Below are 22,303 nucleotides of genomic sequence, written 5' to 3' on the forward strand. Positions count from 1 at the left end.
TATTTACTTTTGTGAGATGGACTTTGGGTGCAATCAAAGTCGTTGCATTATAAGACATTACAAGACACTCGAGTCCTCATATTTTCTTTTTTTTGACCATATATTTTCTATAGGCTAGTGCTAACAAAGTTTTGCTCGTCGCTCCGTCAGACGTCATTAAAAACTTTGGAGATTTTGCAGTGCTTTTAAAGGGTTTATGGGAAGGGAGTCAAATGCAGTTTGGTTCATGGGCCACATTAATAGAAACTAGATCTCATGCGGGCTGGACCAGTTTATTTTTGGCCGAAAATGGCACTGAAAGATGAGCATCCATAGCTAGTTTCAGTGAACTCGACATCTATCAGTGTCAAAAGCAGGCAATGAGTTAATTTTGCACACAATTTTTTCCACTTCCATTTTAGGGTACTTACAGGTCACATCTAGAAAATGTTGGATCATTTCCCATCATGCAGAACAACCCAGCAGGCCGGATCAGACTCCTAGTAGGCCACTTCTGGCCCGTAGGCCGCATCTTTGACACAGTTTAAGGGGAAAGGGCGTTTGTATGATGTATACTACTTAAGAAAAAATATTTATTGCCAACTATGGGTGGTCAGATGAATTTAAAAGAGCATATTTGTAAATATATTCTATTAAAACATGGCCAGCTGAGCTTATAGTAATCATGGGTAGCTTGTATATGTATTTTTTGTTGGATTTTGTGAAATTTGGTCAGTATGGTCAGGTGCGCTATAGTGCGTAAATTACGGTACTTGCCTTTGAAGCATAACGATGCTATGGCAGAAATGCTTGGTGAAAATGAGGCGCCGTGTGATGACGGAGGGAGGTGGGGGATGAGTAGGGTATGAAAGGAGGGACTGTCGGGGGTGCCAACAGCACATCAACAACCACCTGACTGCAGGAGGTGATAGCTGGAGGCGTTCACTTCCTCTCCTCATGTTCTATTTTCCAAAGTGTGCAAGAAGGGAGAGAGAGAGAGAAAGCAAGAGTGCCTGTGCACGTTTTCAATCATGCGGGATGAATGCAATGAAAAATTGATGCAACCGGCTGCCCGCAGACTTATATAAGTTTGCCTGCATGTAGGAATCTATGAATAAGTCTGCAGCGTTTCGTTTACAGCGCGTCAGGATGTTTCACAGTTCCGCACAGCTGGTGTGTAGAGAGATAAAGGGAGAGTCTGTCTCTCCCCCTTTATCTGATAGAGGACCTGTTTGGAATATTAATGGACTATGCAGATCAAGCTATGCACTAAAAGGGACATTATTCAGCAATCGTAGATCTGTAAAAGAGTACATGTAGGGGAGAAAAAAGGAAAAGATAACAGAATATAATTGTATTTTATGACCACTTTTTACACACAAACACTTGACATGCAGGTGAGCATTACTTTGTCCCTCAAGGGTTGTGAAAGAAATAGCTTACTTACATGGCCTTGTTTCGTGATCAGGTCGTCTATCGTAAGCCGCAACACAGTTTTGTAGGGTAACCGGTGGTATCAATCATTCACCTGCACAAAAAAATATAGGGCAAATCACAAAAAAGGCAGATAAAGAGTAAAACCTTCAATGTAAGAGACACTATTGAATGTGAACGTGTGTTGAGCTGATTTTGTCATCGGCTGTGCGGACACATCCATCCCAATGCGACAAGGTAATTATGTTTGTCATGCTCACACACTGTAAATAATTCTGTCTTGTTGACGACGTGAGTGTCTGTGTGTCGGCGACAAGAAAATGAATGAAGACAATTGTGTCACCCACACAATGCATCCCTTCTGCCGTGAGCGTGTTTACCATGGCAACTGCCTCCCCATCCTGCAGCATCACTGAAAGTGACCACCCATAACAACGAGACGAGAGAACAAAGGCATCTTTCAGCCGCCCTCGACACAACGTTTTGCGTACAACTATAGTTGTAACAACAACAACAACAACAAAAACACTTTAACACTCTATGATTCACAAACTGTCAAGCATGGATATGCTTCTGAGTTTTTGGTGCAGGGTGTTGTTATCCACTGCAGTGGTCTTTGCTGGATCCACGCCAATATCATTTGAGAGCGTGGTAAGCTAAGACGGCAGACACTAGACCCTGACCAGCTCAAATGAATGGGATGTCAGTTCCGCTTAAAACCACAAGCCCTGTCTTCTCCTCTGATGAGCTTGTGTGTGGACTTTAAACAGAGAGGACATATCCAATCCAAAGGTGAGGGGTAATAAGATCCCCCCCACCCTGAAACACACACATTCTCACAGAAGAGAGAGCGAGGACATCTGTTCAATGATAGCAGTTTTTTTTTAATGCGGTCTGTGTAATTGCTCTAAAGCGGAGGTCCTGTCTGATTTTTGAACCTCAAGCACGAGGTTCATCTCCTTTGCCATTTCAATTTACACACCCCCTCATTTCCACAAACAGATACTGTACGCGTATAAATGAATTGGGCAAGTAGCCAGTGGAGATAAATACGTACGTCAGCAGCGCCAGGGGCAACCTTAGCCTGACCACATATCATCTACCCTTCTTGGACGAGGTTGAAAGGTTGTTTATTTCGAGCTAGGAGCCCGAGTGTCGCCATGGTAACCTTTCACGGGGGTCTGTCGCTGCCAGCGATTGGGTGGAGCTTGGCGTGCCTGGAAGGCAGCAGGCACACAGGTGCCCAAGCCTCAGCAGCTGTCAGATAAAGAGCGGTTTGTCCCCCCACCTCGCCACCGACGTGCATGTCAATCACCCTTTTCACTCCATGTCTTCTCGTACCCCACCAGCCCCCTTTTTTTTCTTTATAGCCTTTGATCAGGGATTGGATTTGCTGGCAGAATGACAGAGGCAGGAAGTGTCCAGAGGACTGGCCTGACCTGGACCTGCAATCAGTCTTGATTTACCATTTGTAGGTCATCCTGGCCAGGTCACTCACAACTATTGCTCAGTGAGAAAGACCAAAGTCCAAAATGGAATTTAGCTGCCATCGATGATGAGAGACGTCTAATCTAATTGACTGGTGGCGATCGATCGGTACCAAAAACGGATCGGAGGCCTATCGCCCTTCCCTGTCATACCGTGAACTTTCCAGTCTACCTCTGGCAATGGTTCTGAATGAGTTAAAACAACCTGTTCACTAGGAATAGCATTTTTTTTACTTTGATTACAATTTATATTGATTAGTTGAGGTTCTACAGATAATATTACACAGTAGATCGAAATTTATATTTGCTTTGCGCAAATAAATAGTTATCGGCTGAAACTGTGAAATGTACCCGTGGTATGGAGATAAACTATTGCGGATTGAACAGAAATGAACATATTTAATTGTTATTAAATGTTTGTATATCAAAATTCTATGGTGTAATTGCGGTAACGCATACTTTAGTGGCTTGTCGATCTGTTTCATAAGTATCAGTATTGTGAGAGGTAGCATAACATACATCACTGTGTGAATGAGTTAACTATTCAAAAAAAAAATGAAAACATCAGTTAAAAGCACAACAGAATAGTGTCTTATTCCAAGTACTTTTTTAAGAAGTCATTTGTGTGTGAATGACAGCACAACACAGTACGACCTGTTCATTTTGTGCAGACTGCTTTGCACATGTAGAGGCGCTTGCAGCACAGGCGGAGGACTGAGTGGTGCCCGAGGCCCAAGGACCCGAGGACCTGAGAACTCCCGTGACTCCCTGCTCCCCTTGCTATGTTTACCCTGCCCGTTGGATTCAATTACAACACACACTCTTTCACCATTCTGTTTGATATGGCTGGCTGCCAGTGAAAATAGTCAAGATTTTCCAAGAAAGCGGACCTAGCGGTCACGGAGGCCACGATGATGACATGTCACGCTAACAGAGCAAGGCGCTCATGGAGCCGCAACTCAGCAGAAAGCCGAGCTTGTGCTTTCTTTCTTTAATACAGGTCATCGACAGTTGATTGGGGAGAAGTAAGCGGCGAGTTGAGATGCTAATTTGACTGCCTGGGCTAGTTTCCTTCTAAATTAAACTGAGCCTGGAATAACTCTGGCAGTGGTAACGTCTCTGTTTCCCTTCCCTTCCTCTGAGAGAGGCTAAAGTTCACTTGAGCTCGTCTCAAATCCCACTAAATATCTTTGGAGCCTCTTCAAAATAAGCATGAGCAAGCCATCCCTTCTCCAGCACAGTAAAAATCCAATGCAGCTGTTTTTTCCTAATCCACCTCGTGTAAAGACACAGCCAGGCTGCTGGAAAACAGGCACACAAAAAATGGTTGTGGCCAAGTTGCGATAAAAAAAAAAAATATATATATATCTATATATATAGCAATTTCCAACTCCTGCAATTACATTTCTGTCCCCTGGGAGAATCATTTCAACACAGTGAGCAGAGTACACTGGAGTTCATACGGAGGCAATGCAATAACTGTGCAATAATGTCTTTGGCAGCGTCAAAGTCTGCTGCGTTTCTGGGAGCCAGCGAGCTGCTGAGGGATTACAGGCCCTTCAAAGTGGCGAAGGTATGTGGCTTTGGACGTCTCATGCTTTTCCACTGCATGAACTGCTATGGCAGTTCATTCTGAATTTTGGCACAGGCAAGCTTCTGGAAAACAACTTCTCACTGCCAGAGGCTGTATATTATTATTGCAGAGAGCTTTTATCCCCAATGGCGATTCAGCTACTGTGGTGTGCGTGTTGTTCTCATGTGGTTGCATAGTAACCAGGCAAGAACGTGGCAGGCTGAAGGTTAAACAAGTGAGTGCAGCGTACTCTCTCCCATGCACAAAAAAAACATACTCTATCGGACAGTGGTTGGAAAGGATGTTCTATCTTGTACAAAGGTCACCAACGGTCTCATAACAAGATTTACTTTAACCCATTGAATGCTGTGCACAGTGATAAAAAATAGTGGTTCCAAAAACGTGCTGTTTTCCAATAGAAGACTTTTGACATTTTACTACTTACGACACACTAAAACTCAGTTACAAAAGATCGAGAAATACAAGTACTCATTGGCAGATCTGCCACTTAAAATGGACTGCAAGACTTTAATTTCTAGTTGCCCCAATTCAAATAAATTGGGCGTCTAGCACTGACAACCACTCTTCTATTCCACTTTGTTTGGATGAGTGTCCTCATTCAAGTTCGAGTATTTCCTCCAGCTAGCCATGACACAGCAATTTTCCAATGCAAGAAGATACCTGAAAGCGTCCCACTAACATCTGTTATTATCTTTAACTCTGGATCAAAATGTACACTGCCATTTTTCCTATACGTTTACACATTTGCTCAATCTTTCTTTCATACTCATATTTTCCCTTGCAAAGGATGTACAAATTTGACCTAGTTTTCTAGTAATAAATAATCATCAAAGCAAGAAAACAAGCAAAAAAGCACACCAAAGCCTTGCACGGTCCCAGCAATGGGTTAATAGTGGACTTATTGCTTTCATTTCCTCTTGTGTTCCATCTGAACAAACAAGGCGGGTGACCTGACAGAGCACAGAGAGGCGGGGGTGAGGGCCTGGGGGGTAGGGCGCTTTGCTGTGACTGGAATAAACCCAAGAGAGCGACGGTGGGCGGGGCCTGGAAGGAGGAGGATGGAGAGGACAGGCTCACCACGTGATAAAGCCTGCAGGCTTTAGAAGAAAAAAAATGCAGACACAGACACCCACCCCCACCGAAGCCATTCTCAACCCCCATGTTGACGTTGCAGCACCACAACAATTCTGAGAAATGGCCGCCGTCTGTATTCTAGCTACTCTTTAGATGGCAGTGATTCAGCACGCACAAAGCTTTCATCATCGGACGACCTTTGTCCGTCCCTCCTCCCATTCACTCCCCGCTCGCTTTCCTCATCGGCTTTAAGAAAGACTTTATCGTGCATGAATGAAAGGGCCCCGGCACCGAAATGTAGACCAAACAAAAACGAATAGCGAGATAAACTAGGGCTATGTCGCAGGGCGAGAAGAGGCAGAGGTACTTAGGGATGATGAAGTGGTGGGGGTAGCGGGTTGCAGTCTGGACTAGAAGCACGAGAGACATGAGTCATGGCAAGCCGTCTCCCAGGGGGCTCATTGGTGCTGTCTATAAATGGAAATAGCAGGAAAACAGCGGCTTCCCTCGCCCACCCACCACTGGGTTATGCCTTATTAGAGTTTGATAGCTTATGACAGCCACTGCCTTGTTTAGCCTTTTTCTGAACTTTCCTCTTTTTTTGCTCTTCTTCACCTGGCACTTAGAAAAGTGTACACGGAAGAGTGTATATTAAGCTACTTAATGTCGAAGAATGATTCTAAGGAACTGAAAAGAGTTCTAAGCTGTAAGGAAAAGCACATTAAATCAGAATCAATGTACTCATCATAATGCAGCTATACGTATATGGCAAATATGGAGGTTTGTTTCCATTGGTCTTATAACACAACAAAATCAATATCGAAATACAATCCAGTCCATAAAAAATATTTAAAATAGTCATTGACGGTGATATCGAACAAACAGCTCTTACATTGACGACACATTATACGTGACTAGACTCAAACTTAGCAAAAACATCAACAATGTTCCTACTGTTCTAGCAGCTTTATTTATTGGCTGCAGCAACCAATAAAACTGAGTAACTGACGTCGCAAACAAGGTTGGGCAAGATTGGCTGAAATAATACTAGTGTTAAAAATATCTAACCAAGTTACGCTAATAAAAAATAGGCACTTTATTCCGTAAAATGCGGCCTTTAAAGTAGGGTTTTGATTTCCCTGATCTGCAGGTTGCATCACCACACCTGAGCCCTGAGGGTGTCCCAGTAGCACAGCGCCAATGGCTATCCATCCCCCGCCCCCTTCTTCGTACCATTCACCACTCAAGTGTACCCTGCCTACCCCACTTTCTTGGCAAAGGAGACACACCCTTCCCACTGAATCTTTCTTTTTTATCCACACAAGACAACAGATGCAGACGGAACCGAGGCATGCCGGGTCGCCCGGTTGGAGGGAGGGATGAAGGGCGTGATCGGGGTTGCTGAAGGCCTTTTGTTTAGCTGCTTTGTGGAAAAACTCCCTGCCAGGTCATGTTTGCCCTTTTTTTCCCCTCACCTGTCGGAACGGCACTGTTTTTTTTGTAGTTTTTGTGGGAGCTTCATTGTAGGGTTGGTCCCTCCAGGCACTAAAGACTTTATCTTAGTGGAATAAAAGCAAAAGAGGTAACGTGACAGCTCGTTTTAAGTGTTATGGTGAAAACGCCCGCAAGGCGCCTTTTTCATGTTAGACACATTCGAGGCTGTAAAGTTGGATTAAGATGAACAGAAGGCGGATGCAGGTGAGGGGTAGGGGAACCCCGTTGAGTGCCACCCCCTTGTTTGTTGTTGGGATAGTTGTTTTAGTCATAATACTGTGTGTTTATCTGGAGCTGATGCTAATGTTCCCTTGGTAAATGGCATTAGCCAACGCAGCTGCTTCATCAGTAACTGACTGGTATGTTTTCAGCAAGAAAAGAAACAGAAGAGACTCTTTGCCAATTGGAGCATTTAGTCGCAGAAGCCTTTTTTAACCTCAGCCAAGATCTTCCTTTAATGGTGCAACTGAGCTTGAATATTGCTTTCAATGTGCCCTCCTTATAGAACTGAGCTGTTAATGTTATTTATTCATGCAAAAAAAATATTGGAAGTGTCAATTAAAGTGTACGTGTAAAACTTTTAATTGTTTTACATCATGTGTGTCCATTATTGTAGGTTTCTGTATTATGTACATATACTGTAAAGAGTACTTTGTTTTTCCGTGATGAAAATGGTTTAATTTTAGTCTGAATTGAACTGTTTGGCTGATTTGATTTTGAGTTTTTCTAATATTTATGTAAGACATTGGCCTCAAACCTGTCACCCCCGGGGCAAATTGCATCAAAAGGCTGTGACGCCTCATTCTTAAACATAGTAAAGCAATCTCACCGCCGCCTTGGCTCGATTTCCCAGCATGCCTCGGGCAAGCATGACAACAGGAGGCCTGTTTTTCCTCCACAACACAGCAACAACACCCAAAAGCCAGCTCCAAGACTTTAGAATGTCTAAACAATTTGCTGGCCCAGGTAATAGGAAGGTTACACAAATACTCCAATGCTAAACGGTTGTCCAGATGGCAAAGTTCCCACTTGAAATAATCACCAATTGCAGACAAGGAAAAATGTCAACAAAGTGGGACATTTTACCTTAGTAAAACTTAAAAACAGGATCGTACAAAAATATAGTCTTGGGAAAATGTAATATACAGGTACCCGCCAGGCTTATAAAGGGCTGTGTGAAGTATTTTTGCAAGGATTTTTTTGTTGTTGTCCCCCAACAACAATGGTTGAAAAGTGCAAATACCCTCCATGGATATGTTGATGAGTAAAAATGAAAAAGCATTTATTTTCTGGAGCTTTTATCCTATTGAAGTTTATAGGGAGTGGATAGTCGCTACTTAAGAAAATAGCTAATATAGAAAGACAAAAATTACTTTCGTATCTGGGTGGAAAAAAACTAACAATTTTCAAGTTTATTTTAAGAGTAAAACAAAAATCAGCCAATCCTAAAATGCTTTACTTATCAAACAAAGAGTTAGTGGTCCGCTCAGGGCCACGTGGACGACTGCGTCTCCAATTTCAAAGCTGTCTCACGGTCCACGTCTACTCGAGATCTGATTGGTCTGGACTACTTTGCAAGGTCAAAGATTCCAGACAACAAATCTCCGACCACAGATAGGCGGCCTGTTTCTTTTTCACTATCACCGCAGGGATTTGAGTCATTGCGGAACACATCTGGTCCTTTCTGGCACAGTCTGTTGTTTGTCTTCAAAGACACGACTCGGCTCTCCCGTGCTGATATGTCCTCATACATATCAATAGCTTGATGACTTTGGCAGTGACATTCCCAAGGTGTTTGAAAAATGAGCTTTCAATGTCAGTTGAGAGGCATAAGCTAGACCAAAAAAATGTAAATAAAAAAAAACCTTGTTTCTTTTTTACCCCCGGGCTATCTGAGGCCACATGCAGGGAATGAAAGTGAAACTCTTCCATCAGAAAAGGAAGAAAAAATCCATTCTTGCCCAAGCAACACGTTGCATGAGCTCATGAATGTCTTTCTACATAACAGTTAAGCTGTCAGCAACTATAGTCAGTGTTTATTTGGGGCGGATTGGCTTTGCTAGGGAAGTCAACCTTTCTGTACTTCTTTGTTAATCGAGCACATGCTAAGCTGGATTCCTGAAAACTCACACAGCAAAAATGGCGTCACGCTCACAGTGAGTCAGAGACGGAGTGAGTGCCCTGGATGAACTTCCTGTTTTGAGTCGGCCACAGATATAGGGTTTCTCCAACCCAGCCACACACAGGAAATGAGTCACTCTTATTCACCAGTTGTCTGCAGGCTGCAGACACTTTGAGCCCCAGAGTGACAGGAAAGCTAAATTAGCTTGTGAAATTTTAATCTTCCATAACTCAATTATTTAATATTGGAGCTACTCTCTCTTCAAAGGAATTTACCTCTCCTCTCCCCCACTGCCGGCTAGAGCCTTTCTATCTCATCCGTGGGAGAATTCGCCAATTGGAAATCTGTGCTTTGAGGTTTGAGCCACACTTTGATAAAAAAAATCACACTGGAATCGCAGCTGCACTTTGCCAATGAAGTCAAGTTCTTCAAATAGGATTTGCAGGTTGATCAGCAGAAAAGTATTGTCATCATCCATGCTAATTTTAGGCGGCAGCTGGAAAATAAAGTCATTCGTGGCTGCGTAATGTAATCTTTCGAGTTTAAAACAGGCAAGGGGGAGGAAAAGCATTTATGGAGGGCTGGAATGGAATGCACCATGAAGAAAAAATCTTGCAATATAAGCTTATGTAAGAACTAAGAAAGGCATTTTAAGTGGATGACTGTAGCTGTCAATCAAATACAGACCAACCACTGAATGGTATACACCCAGCAACTGGGATTTGCAGGATTTTTCTGATAGTTTTCCAGTTTTTCTCCATAAAAAGGGAGTCTATCTTTGTATATTAGCATTAATATAGCAAAAACACAAGGAAAAAACTCAATATTGTTCTATAGAGACGACTTAACATATGCTAAATAGTCCTTATGTGCATTAGTTGATTAAATATCACCAAAATCCATCAAAATGTATTATTGTATTTTTAATGTACGACCCTCCATATATATAAATATGAATTGTGAGCAACTGTAAACCCATTTATCAGTTCAAAAGGTTATCTTACATTATTATTATTAGTACGGTAATACATTACACGGATAAAGGGTTTATGTTTCTTTTAATATTTATTATTAAAAAAACTGCACTGTATTTGCAGCCAAATATTTGTACTAGCACGACATAGCCAATGAACATTTTGCACGAGCTTTCAATAGTAATGTAGCGGAACAACGGTTTTCAATATGATAAAAAAAAAGAAAAAACATGGCTGCCAGCATCACATCACATTTGGCATCATCCACCTGGAACAGATGGTTTTCAAGCCAAATGATATTAAACGCAGTTAATGAGCCAAAGCATGTGAGAGAGCTGGTGGTTTCTACCAATTCTATTTCTTAATCTCTCCAAATGTTGTTCTTGCGTCAAGCGGAAGCGAATGGTCGCTTTGTCGTGGGTAAATATGCGTGTGTGATGGAGGTTATATTTACGTTGAACTCTTCCAAAACAAAGTGGAGTGACTCTATCAAGGGAACAATGGGTATTCTGAGCTCGGCATTGTGACAAAGGTTCACGCTGACACGCTTTCCTAAATTAGGCTGTTCATGCACAGGGGAGGGGGAAGGTGTGTGTCCATGTGTGTGTATATATGGGGAGGGGGGGGGGGGTGTCCTGCTCCTATTCTTTTATACTCCAGGGTCATTGTGCAGACAGGAAAGGCCGCAGAGACATATGACTTGACATGCTCTTCAAAAGTAGGTTAAGGGCTCACAAGTATTAGAACTTGTTAACTCTTTGGTTACCATTGACGACTGTGGACATTCAATCCATTTGGACTAGGAGGTTGTGTTCTAAAAATAATGGGAGAACCGTCGCTGATGAAATCTGGGGGGCCGGGGCGATTAAGATATTGATTTTGTGGGGGGAAAAAATCAATCAACTTTCAATGAAAGGCATAACATAATCTAGTTTAACTTGGTTGATTGACTGTTTCCTTTATTAAGAACAAAAAGATGAAATGGGTTTTCTATTTTTCATAAAATTTTTATCCTTTCATTTTCTTAATTTGGTTAAAATTTAGTTTAGGTTGTTTATTTTCTTTAATCCCCCGAAATCTATTATCGTCAATGGCACTTTAGGATCGGGCATCAAATTGATCGTCATATGCTCGTACGATGGTTTTAGCACTTTTTTGAGTTTTAAATAATTTGAATTCCCAACATCAGAAGCAACATTTCTCTTGGAAAGTAACCATCTGACTTAGATTTGACTTTTCCCCCCCTTCCAAACCCAGCAAGACCTCCCAGCAAACCCCAACTCAAGACACAAGGCAATGACCCGCATTTGATCCAATTGTGTTTCCCATTTTTGTTTTTTTCCCCCAAGTGCGCTTGTTTTCCTCTCACGAGGATGTCGCAAGAGCGCGGCGCAGAGCCGCACCGCAGATGGGAACAGAGAGGCCCTTTGAAGGAGCCGGGCCGTAGGCCCCCTGAACCAGACCGCCATCATACGGGTCGGCTTCCAGGAAACCAGCTGTTAGATGGAGGAAAGGGGAGGCGCTGAAATTCTATATCAGGGCTCTGAATCACAGTTCCACGCTCTGTATTTTTCCAGCGGTGGTTTGGCCCAGCGTCTGGCGGCTCGCTTGAGGAGGTATGCGTTATGGAGTGGGCCCCCGCACTGGGAGGCAGGAACAGGGGGGATGCTAGGTTATTACATGGCCCCGGGGGTGCTTATTTAGACCCAAATCCCGTCTGGACTATTGCACTCAAACACTGTTATTGTATTGCAGCTGCATGAGATGCAAGAGTGCACACTTGGCTCCAGGGAGGAGGAGGAAGAAGAAAGGAGGCCTGGGTAATGTCATCCATCTTTCCCCAGGAAACGGCCCAAACAATCGGTCAAATAATTCCAGCGAGATATTCGTAATCACGCTTGGGGTGAAGGCGGAGACTAGCGTAGGGCGCATGACACAGCGTGTGGCGGGGAGAGATTCGTCAGCGTTCCCAGAACAAAGGACAATCGTTCCCCGAGATCCGAAGCGAGATTTGGCGGCGGCCTTGGCGCTGGAATGGCGGAAATCCCGCTCTGATTGCGCGGCCGTGTATACTCGCGCTCAGACAGCTCCTTGCAAAAGAATGCGTGGCCTACATTCCCTATCCGGGCCCCCGCCTCTTCCTTTCTCCGCGCTGCTCGACAACATCAACAACAATAGGTGGAGGCATTCAAATTTGACTAATCTTCTGCAATGCAGAGGAGGGATTGAAAAGCAAGCTTAAAATAAATAAATTAAAAGAGACACCTCCTTTGTTGTGCTCTATTTTGGGCAACGTGGAGGCTAGCGCTCCATTATAATCACATGAATATAGATATTTTAGAAATGAGCATGAATCTTTTATATTTTTTTATGAATGAATATAAATGATGCCATGTCAAATGAATAAAAATAGAAATACGCTAAAGGGCCGCAATAAATCTCTTCAGTAGTGTTTTTTTTCATTGTAATGACCTCATGGCAGCCATTGACAATGATAGATGTCAAATTAACCCTTTCACAGTGGTCACCACAGTATACAGCAATTTAAATGTATAACAACACACTTGGCTATTTTTCGTCATTTAAAAAACGTTCAATTTTACATTTATTTTCAATTCAAATCATTGATTTTTTCTCTGTTTTTAACTCATTGCATTGCAATGACAACAATACAAGACCTATTGATTAAAACTGAAATAACTTGTCATATTTTACTGCCTTTATAGCACGAAAAGTCCATTTTATTTTGAAAGAGCAAGCAATTAGTCTCCCCTCCCAGTCAAGATAGATTGTACACCTTTTGTTATGGATGTCTAACACTGTCAACAGCAGCTAATAATTTCAATGAGTGCTTTATAAAAGGTTTAAGCTCAGTTATGCTTTGGATTTAGTCTACAAGATGCAGGAAAGGGTTAAGTCTGCTGCAAAGAGGAGTGGAGGTATGAGGAGACAGAAGGGGTAGGGAGGAAGTGTGTGCTGTAAGGGGAGGCGTGTGTGTATGTGTGTGTGTCAGTGTGTTAGTGCAGCATTCCAGTGAAATTAAATGGGGGCTGAAGTGCTGACTCATTGCTTTCAGGGCCCCATATTACCTGCTCCGTCACCCAGGCTTTATGGGGTGGGCTTCCACAAGAATACGATTGGGGGATGCAAAGAAGAACATCAAAGACTTGTGCATGTATTGCTCACATTTTCATTTTTCTGGCCAAACAAGTCGACTTTTCTACTAATGAGACATGAACGGAAGCTTTTGTACTCTCCCGTGGCTTTTGTTTTTTTTTCCCTCTTCTCTTGATTTACGTGAATTCTCCTGAAATACGCTTATGGTGATGTAAGATAACGACTTTTCCATATTCGGGTCAAAGGAGAACTGGCGCCCATCCCAGATGACTGCGTATGTAAGAGGCGTAGGAGAGTCGGGGTTGGTAGCGAGTCAATCCCAGGAAAACAGATTGGAGACAAAAGATCATTCATTCTTGCACCCAAGGGCAATTTAAGAGTTGAAGTAACACAATAAACATGTTTATGTTCCAACACAAGGAAATGCTGCAATTTGAAAAGGAAATGCGGCAGTCAAATACAAACAACAGATGGATTATTTTTGGAAATCACCTCACCATTTTAAGTAAACTGACATCGGTTAACTAGTTCCAAATCCAACGTTTAATTATCGTGGTTACAAATTCAAATACGTACACGATAATTAAAATCAAGCGGGATTTAAACCTGTATTACCGCAACAACAGCTAAACGGTATGGCTGATTAGGACTATCCTATTCACACAGTTTAGCATATAGCAATTCAGTTTACTCCGAAATGTAACTGCTTAAAATCGTTCATGTTTATACAACTTTATGATGTCAACAGTAAATCAGTAACCTCATCTGAATCACTGACTTGTCTATTTTAAATCTTAAATTCGCGTGACAATTGGAAAGTTTTATCCGCAGAAACAATAGACTAAAAATACACATTATTTGGGTGTGCTAAAAATATATAATAATAAACTAAGTGAACTTATCGTCCACAAACTCTCAAGTCTGATAGACTCCTAGTCACTCATTTGTACACATTCCTGTAAACGCAGTTGAACTTGATATGCTAAAGTGTCTGGGACCTTAAACCTTGAACTGGGACTACATCAGAATTTTTTACGATATTGATTTGGCTTGATGAGTAGAGTAGTGATTAAGACACACGTGGTATCCATTCCCACTGAATGCGCTTTACACAATCGCCCTGCGACTGACTGGCGTGCCGGCCACCTTTCACCTTATGTCAGGGGGATAAGCTCTTGCCCCTGCTGTGACCCCCCACAGGATAAGCTTCCCAAAACCTGTCGAGGTGCCTTTGAGCCTGGTACGTTTGCTTTTGCGAAGCAACGGACGAACCGACTACTTGGAAAACAACATGATGGCAAGTTGCTAGCTTGTGATCTGTATTGAAGCACTGATCCTAGCCTATAATTGCTTTGGACGTTGCCAGTCAATGCGTTCAGGCACAGTGGGCAATCAGTTGATAGAAGAAAAACTTACATAACAGGAAAGTCTTTTATATCATGTGCGTCGTGTATGGCTGCGGGCAACTCGTAGATTTTACTGGCTGCGGGCAGCACTTATTGCTGCTGATCAAACCAAATGGACTACGGCACTGTGTCAGGCTCCGGTTTGTCTCAAATGGTCCGGGCAATCAGAGCACACAGCCAATAAATGGATGCATTCTCTCCGAGCTGGCTCCACTTCTCCATCTCGCTCATTACTCTCATTACTCTGCAGCTTGCGGGTTATCTAATGCTCTCCCCGTGGCTTACGCTTTGGCTGGGGATTAGACTCATTTTTCCAAGGGCATTTTATAAACAACCCTGTACTGCCTCCTGTTCCGGCGAGCTGAGCTGATGTAGCTGCACAATTTACGACCTCAGAGGCCTTGCGCCATCGCCCCCGCTGCAATACATTATTCAAATTCATTCCCCGTTCCCTCGCGCAAAGCGGAGGGCCACGATTTGAATATACAAGGAAGAGTACGGCCGTTCACTTTGAACAGTCGCGATTGCCTCAATCCGAGGGTTCAAGGTTGCAAAGTGACCATTTATGACTCAGGGTGAATGTTTTACTCAAGTCGTTACTTCACACACATGCAAGTCTTGGATAGAATCGCCTTAGGAACTATGACGAAGGGATTTTTCGCTCGGGCTATGCAGAAATTCAAAATCTCCAAGTGAAATACGACAGTCCAAAGAACCAAAAGCAACCAAAGAAAATTATAATGCAAATGTTACTCTTTTCTACTCATCAAATGTCATCATAACAAGGCCAAAGAGTTGAGCTTTATGGTTCAGGATAACTGAAAAAATATGATAACAAGAGTAAATATAAAACATAACATCTGAATTTTAGGTCCACTCCGTTCTAGGCAAATATCACAAGTATCAGTGCAGCGTATTTTGAGGTTTCAGTTAACACAGGAAGTGACATAGTGTTATTTCACTGAGCTGTGACATCCTCTTTTTGTGTGAACCCGTCACCTTCTTTGTAAACGTTGGTGACAGAAACACATCTGCCTTTAGAACATCTCATGCGGCTAGATCCAGTTCCTGTCACTGATACCGTAAAGTAATCGCAGTCATAACAAAGCACCATTCAAAGGCTAAAAGCAGGACAGAGTCAAGTAGGCATCGCTTTGGCATCTTTCCCACAATGGCCCTCTTTTCAATCCTTTTGGGTGTGCCTTTGGTGATAACCGGTGTGATGCAACTAGGGTTTAATTCACGACAGCACACATCACATCTGGAGGGCTTAGCTGACAATTCCTGCAGATTTATAAATAAATCATCCGGCCTGAGAGAAGTGCAAACCTCTAATAATAAAAAAATATTTCCTCCCGGACGGGCGAGTCCTCGTTTTAGAGGTATGTGGGCCAATGTTCTCCGGCGCCACGTTTGAAGACATCAACATCGGCAATGAGGAAAAACTCTCTGACTATGGAGCTAATTGATGAGGATTATGCAGCAGAAAGGAGGATGTGATTCATTACAACCATCTGTGCGAGCACACGGCTAGTGTTAGTGCATTCCATAACCCGGTATAATATTATGATATCATTTTGGCAAAAAAAGCAGAGGTTAGATACCACAACAGTGTGATAATGGGAGAACTATAAAATAGAAGCACATTGTAGGGAAGCTTAGAGTAAAAAAATACAAACATAACCCACAAAATAATCATGTATCTGTTTAAAATAGAGATGTTTTCAATAGGCACTGTGTATTGAATACTGAATTAGTCATAGCAGTCTATTTGGGTGTCTGGATATTTCCTAACATGCTATGGTATCGATAGTACATTACAAGAGATGCAGTGCGTCAGAATATCAATATTTTGTCCCATATGCCTGGTAAAAATGTTTTATGGAAAACCTAGCTGAGGTGAATTGGAATGGATTATTCGACGAAGAATGAAAATAAAAAGAATTTTCCTTTTTTGGGTGCTACGATATCATTGAAATTGGTTTAATCTGAGGCCACCCTCAACCCTCACACTTTCTGTTAAATTCAAATCCAATGACAAGCTAATGACATTTCACAGTAATCCTGACACAAAGGCGTGACGGAGAACACCCTGGGAAAGCTTTTTAATTCATTAAAAAAGCGTCTCGGACGCTCTGTTAAAATGTCATATGACCACCGTGAGCAGCACAAACTGACTTTGCTGACTTCAAGATGGCATTAATAAAGGACTGAATCCAAGTGTATGATAACACAGCTTGTCTTGTTTTAATCACCTTCTCTATTTATTCAAAACTCATTCCTACTTTCGGATGCAGTTAACTTGTATATAACAAGGATAATCATAAGAATTTAAGACTATAGAGTAAAACAAGTGGGCAAATCCCAAGCTCAAAGTCAGGCTTGTGGGGACATAGCTTCTTTAAAAAGGGAAATTACAAAGTTCGCAAGGTTTTCTTATGTCTTATCCCATGCCTTTTAACTCCCAAGTCACCTAAAGGGAAGATCAGGTTGAAATACTGGCGGAATCTGATGTTTGTGAACATGTTTAAGCGCCATGTGTGCAGTCAGGAAGAAAGGAAGACTTTAATTAAGAAGCATGGGACATGCCAAACCCATACAGGTGTTGGACTTCCCTGCATGTTTGATGTTAGTTTCTATTTTTCAAGGGTAAAGCCATCTTCTCCAGTCATTCCTTCAAAGCGACATCATGCTTAGGGCATGGCGCTATGGGCCCCAGACGTACTTTTGGGTTAAAAAGCTCCCAAAGCACTTGGCTGACACCCAGACTGTACTAACTAAAGCATAGCGCGTGAGCTTATTACAGTTGTCAGGTGGGCCACACGCTTTTAGGTCAGTTTCAGTTACAAATGTCAAGACGCATTCAAGTTATTTCAGGATGTTACACAATAGCGGCGAATAACTGTCACTAACCACGAACTGTTAGCTCATTGTACAATGACAGATGTGCTCTGATATGAGGCTAAAGTGAAAAAGCTGTATGGCATGTCAGGGAATAAAAGGTGATTGAAAAGTCACTAGCAGTATTTTTCCACGCTTTTTAAAAAAATCTTTGTCCTTAAAATGTATGAGAATTTAATGGTGTGGTGGGGAACGTCTTTGAAAAAGGCGTATTAGTCTATTTTTCCGCGCCAACGGGCAGATAAAAGTTATAGATTGGATTTTAATGCATGCTATTGTTGTTTGTGACAGACTTGAAAGGGCCACTTCCCTGGGAGATAAATGGATTGGCCAAACGAGTGGCTCGTCAGGATCCCGACTTAACACCGTGACCTTTTTCATTGAGCTCGATTAAAAGAGTGGGTCTATAGTGGCAAACCAAAGACTTTGGAGGAAGGTGAAGGGCAAATACCAGACAGTGTGTGCCTTTCTCTTCCCACCAGAGTTCTTGGTGAAATCCCTGAATATGTTTCCTGGACGACTCGAAATGCAAACAAATGAAAATAAAAGGTTACAACACATTAGAAATTTGAAATAACACCACCAACTGCTACTTTTCCAGGTACTAACCTCAATCACCATGCTCACACAAGCACAAACCGAGTAAAATCTCCAACTTTACAACATTTCCAAGTATGTCTGAAAGGGGCTCCACAGAGTTATTTTGAAATGATTCTATAGACAAAAACAAAACAACTAGCAGATGGTATGCATGAGCTTTGCTTGATGCAGTGCTCTTCTTCCCAGCCAAGGCACAAACATTTGATGACACTCGAAGCAACATGAGGCATATGAATCACGTCTGCCCTGATACGGCCCAAAGCTGTATCTCTTGGGTCTCATCTGGCGCCTTGCCTGCTCCTCCGCCAGGTAAAGCACTCCGCTCAGCGTACGTGACACAAATTTGCTTTAGCGTTCTCCTTCAATTTCCCGAGACTAAAAAAAAAAATCTACCCACCCACCCATCCTCCTTCGCTTTTGGACTTGCAGGAGCCAGCTTTATCAGCAGGCGCAAATTCATGAGAGCCATCATCAAAGGCAATTCCCCGGGTTTCCATGGAAACTGCCCACTTTAAGGGGTGGCGGATTGGAGGAGGCGTGCGTTGAATGCCGCCAGTTACTATGGCGACTGGAATGACAGCTTATATAAGTATTCAGCGCCAGCATCCGGTACGTGGAGCCACGTTTCGCCGTATAATTAATGCTGTGAGTGTTTGCTCGCTGCAGTTGGAAATTACAACAATGTCATTTCAAGTGGCAGGCGGTGTTGGCGCTTGTTGGCCCGCGCCACCATAGCCAAGGTCAGGCTAATTTCCTCGCCAATTAAGTCTGGCTTACGCAACGAACAGCTGTCAACTGCCATCACCAAGGTGACACATCAAATGGAAAAAAACAGCCCCTCGTGTACACTTATCTATATTGTCTCATTCATGTTTACTTTTGAGACCACCCAAGATTTTTGTGGACCGCCCCCTGTTTTCCCAACAAACACAGGAAAAAAAGCCCAGCAGAGTTGCAGAACTCTGCACATTTTCACAACTGTTTTAAAAGGAAACTTTTTAATGATATTGCACACGAGTGTACAATGGCTGTAAAAAGGTCTTGCTAATTTCCCTCAAGTCTTTGTTATGTAAATGTTGCCGCTTCGGAATGACTATACGAGTTGGAAGCCATCTTTATGTAAGGCGATTCTGCAATACCTGAAACGGGCTTGCCAAGTTTAACACCCGACATGCACTTTTCTCACCACAATTACGCCGCCAGCAATTGTTGCTGATTTATGTCACTTCAAAAGCTCGCCCTGACGTCAGCACACTTGTAATTGTGTGACTTTGAGGTTATAGTGTTGTGTGTCAAAGTGGGAATGGGATTTGACACAAAAGCAATCAAGAGGGGTGAAATTAATAGCGCTTGCCTTCACAATTAGTTTAGTGACAAAGTTTTCCCACAAAAATAAATAACAATTATGTGCAGAGAAACCAAAACATTGCTGGATTTTTCAAACTAGAAATCACTTTTTAATAGTTTGGCTATGCCTCTGACTTATTCCTAAGTGCATTGGTTCTTTGTTTTTATTTTTTGCTTCGAGGGAGAGATCTTTTTTAGAATTGTCGGAGTTTTTCAAAAGGGATACTGAGAAAAATATTATATTGGTTTGGTAGTGATTAGTAGCGAGATTGCGAGAGTGGTAAACAAGTTATCGTGTTGTTTAGGCCTGTAGTTATCTGAGTAACTGTTAATGTCACGTTAACAGATTGATATTTAGTAGCTTGTTCCCCATTTTATTGTTATTACAGAAATGTCTCAAGTTTATTTTTGCTCTCTAATAAAATAAAGTTCACTCCTGAAATGTGACCTACAATCTAGTGCGATTTTTTTTAATCTTCATTGTACATAGACTAAAAAAAGGAATATACCACGCACAATGAAGTCTGCTTTGTTTACTTTTATTCATCCATCCATCATGTTTTATCCTCTAAATGTTTTGCCTTGTGCGACTGAAAAAAAACTAAAGATAGAGTTGCTCAATTTTTAAATATAGTCATTGCCATCCATTAACAGTAAAATACCAACCACGGTCTAAAAATGAACGGGTATTAAAGTGATGACAAATGACCAATTATACCACTGAAATAGAGTATTCAGATGAACAACATTCCTACGGTTGTAGCACATTATTGTGAGTTATCTCATCGTCTTGGAGGACGCCATTAGCCCTTCCTGTAAAATGGATTGGACGTCTAAGACTGTCAATGGCAGCAAAGCAGTTAAATTTAGCTTATAGCGAGGTTCTCTGTATTCTGTGTATGTTTCCTTTCATCTCCAATACGCAACTAAACTACTGCTGTGCTGCAGCTGCTCTAACAAACCTCCAAATAAGGGTCTTATTTGAAGACTGAGAGCGATCACATGATGGAGGCAAAAATAGCTTCAGGACTGGGAAACAATTTTCAATGAGTGATATATTTGCAAAATCCATGTGATTTATTAGGAAACTTGCATGAAAAACCCATTGTACTTTTTGACCCATTCCCTTGCCTCACATTAGGGTCAAATCATAACGTTTGTTGGATATCCACTCTTCTCATTCTTATCCAATGATGTATACATATGATTTTAACCAAAAGATGAAAATAGGGAAGCATTATACAATACCATTATCACAAGATTCTCTTTTCTGGCTACCATATCCACACAAACGCAACTAGTGTAAAATGTTAACATCTGCATTGGGCTAATAGTAGCTCAAACCTGGCCGACTAAAATAACTATTGCAATCGACGATAATAGCCGAGACAGATGGCAGAAAGGGAAAGTCGTCTGACTACGGACAGAGACATTCTCTACTAAGTGAGCTGAGTGAGAAGAATGCATTGTGACACCCCTTCGGGGCACCTTGTGAACAGCGTGACAGCGGCATGAAAGCGTCAACATGCCACTTTTCACAGTGAACTCCTCTTTTTTACAAGCCCGCCAAGAATCACGACACTTGGGTTTGACTCGTAGGGCTATAGCAAAGACTTCCGTGAAGTGCTGCTGCAATATTTCACCGCGGAATAGAGTGTGATGCTTTTTTTTTCTCTGGTACTAAAGAAATATTACATCTGCGGATAAAAGATAACGTAGTGTTTGATTTGGTCCTACCCTACTGGCATCAGATACTGTGTCAGAGCTGTTGCATCATATCTCATTGAAGCCAGGTACACGTGAGGTTGTATTGTATAACGGGAAAATAAAAACTGTGCAAATGGTGTGATTGCATTATGATTCCTGTCACAAATAGTAGTGTGTATGTTATAAAACTACAGTGCCTTGTTGGAACTGACACACCTAGAGTACTCAGCTTTACACAAACCATTTTCTAGCGACTGTCTATTTTAACCACCTCCAATTTCTCTCTGTTCTGTAGTACAATATGCCTTCGGTTTAGTAGACCAATTTCAGACTTGTGCTGGGAAGATTGGTGTCTGCGACTAAATAATGTGACACTATAGCAGTCCACCTTTTAAAAGCATCAGTTCATTGTTTGATGTACCCAGTAATTGGTCACATCATGGCTGTTATAACAAGATATAATGACAAAAGTACTTTCCTTATGCAGTGAGTTCTGTCAGAGATCATTATTTTTGATAGTCCACAACAAGTTAGAGTGACTACTCTGCAACCTCACTGATAGTGTATAAGTACCTCCAGCCATAATCAGAATATCAGTCTAGAGCAAGAAAGGGTGAATAATTAATGCAATGTCTTTTGAATTTTCTTTTTTTTTGAAAAAAAGAGGAAAAAAAATACAGTTCCTAGGCTTCAACTGCCTGCAGCCAAATACTTAGCTTGCCTGGCACTACTGAATTCAGCTTCTAAAGCAATGATGCATGGCTCAGAGAGATGTATTTTTATTTTTTGTTTTTTAGCCAAACCATCACATATGATTCGACACAGGAAAAACAAACTCCAGAAACTCTATGTGAACTCCTCTAGCGCTGAAAACTGAAACGAAACATCAAAGAGGCTTCACAACGACTAAAACATTGATATCTCTGAGGCAAAGAACGCGTCATTTGCATGTGGCATTTTGCAGTCAGAAGATCGCACAGTATTTTGCTTGCCACCAGGCAAATTTATCCAGGCGGTAAAAATAGACTGCCGGAAAAAGAAAAAAATACACGCCCTTCTTTGTTGGA

At 42.0% G+C, this 22,303-nt stretch overlaps 1 long non-coding RNA gene across 9 annotated transcripts in view; it reads right to left on the minus strand.

Moving 5' to 3' along the window:
* Positions 1-22,303, minus strand: part of LOC144205714 (uncharacterized) — a 42,264-nt gene that overhangs the window by 13,737 nt on the left and 6,224 nt on the right. For 8 of the 9 annotated variants that reach the window (XR_013328189.1, XR_013328187.1, XR_013328182.1 and 5 more), the window contains exon 3: positions 1,427-1,507. This is a non-coding gene — a long non-coding RNA (uncharacterized LOC144205714). Of the gene's footprint in view, positions 1-410; positions 1,168-1,426; positions 1,508-22,303 lie in introns of those variants that run through there. The other variant, XR_013328186.1, reaches the window with a different exon arrangement.

The sequence above is a fragment of the Stigmatopora nigra genome, chromosome 12, assembly GCF_051989575.1.
Source record: "Stigmatopora nigra isolate UIUO_SnigA chromosome 12, RoL_Snig_1.1, whole genome shotgun sequence".
Lineage (NCBI taxonomy): Eukaryota > Metazoa > Chordata > Actinopteri > Syngnathiformes > Syngnathidae > Stigmatopora > Stigmatopora nigra.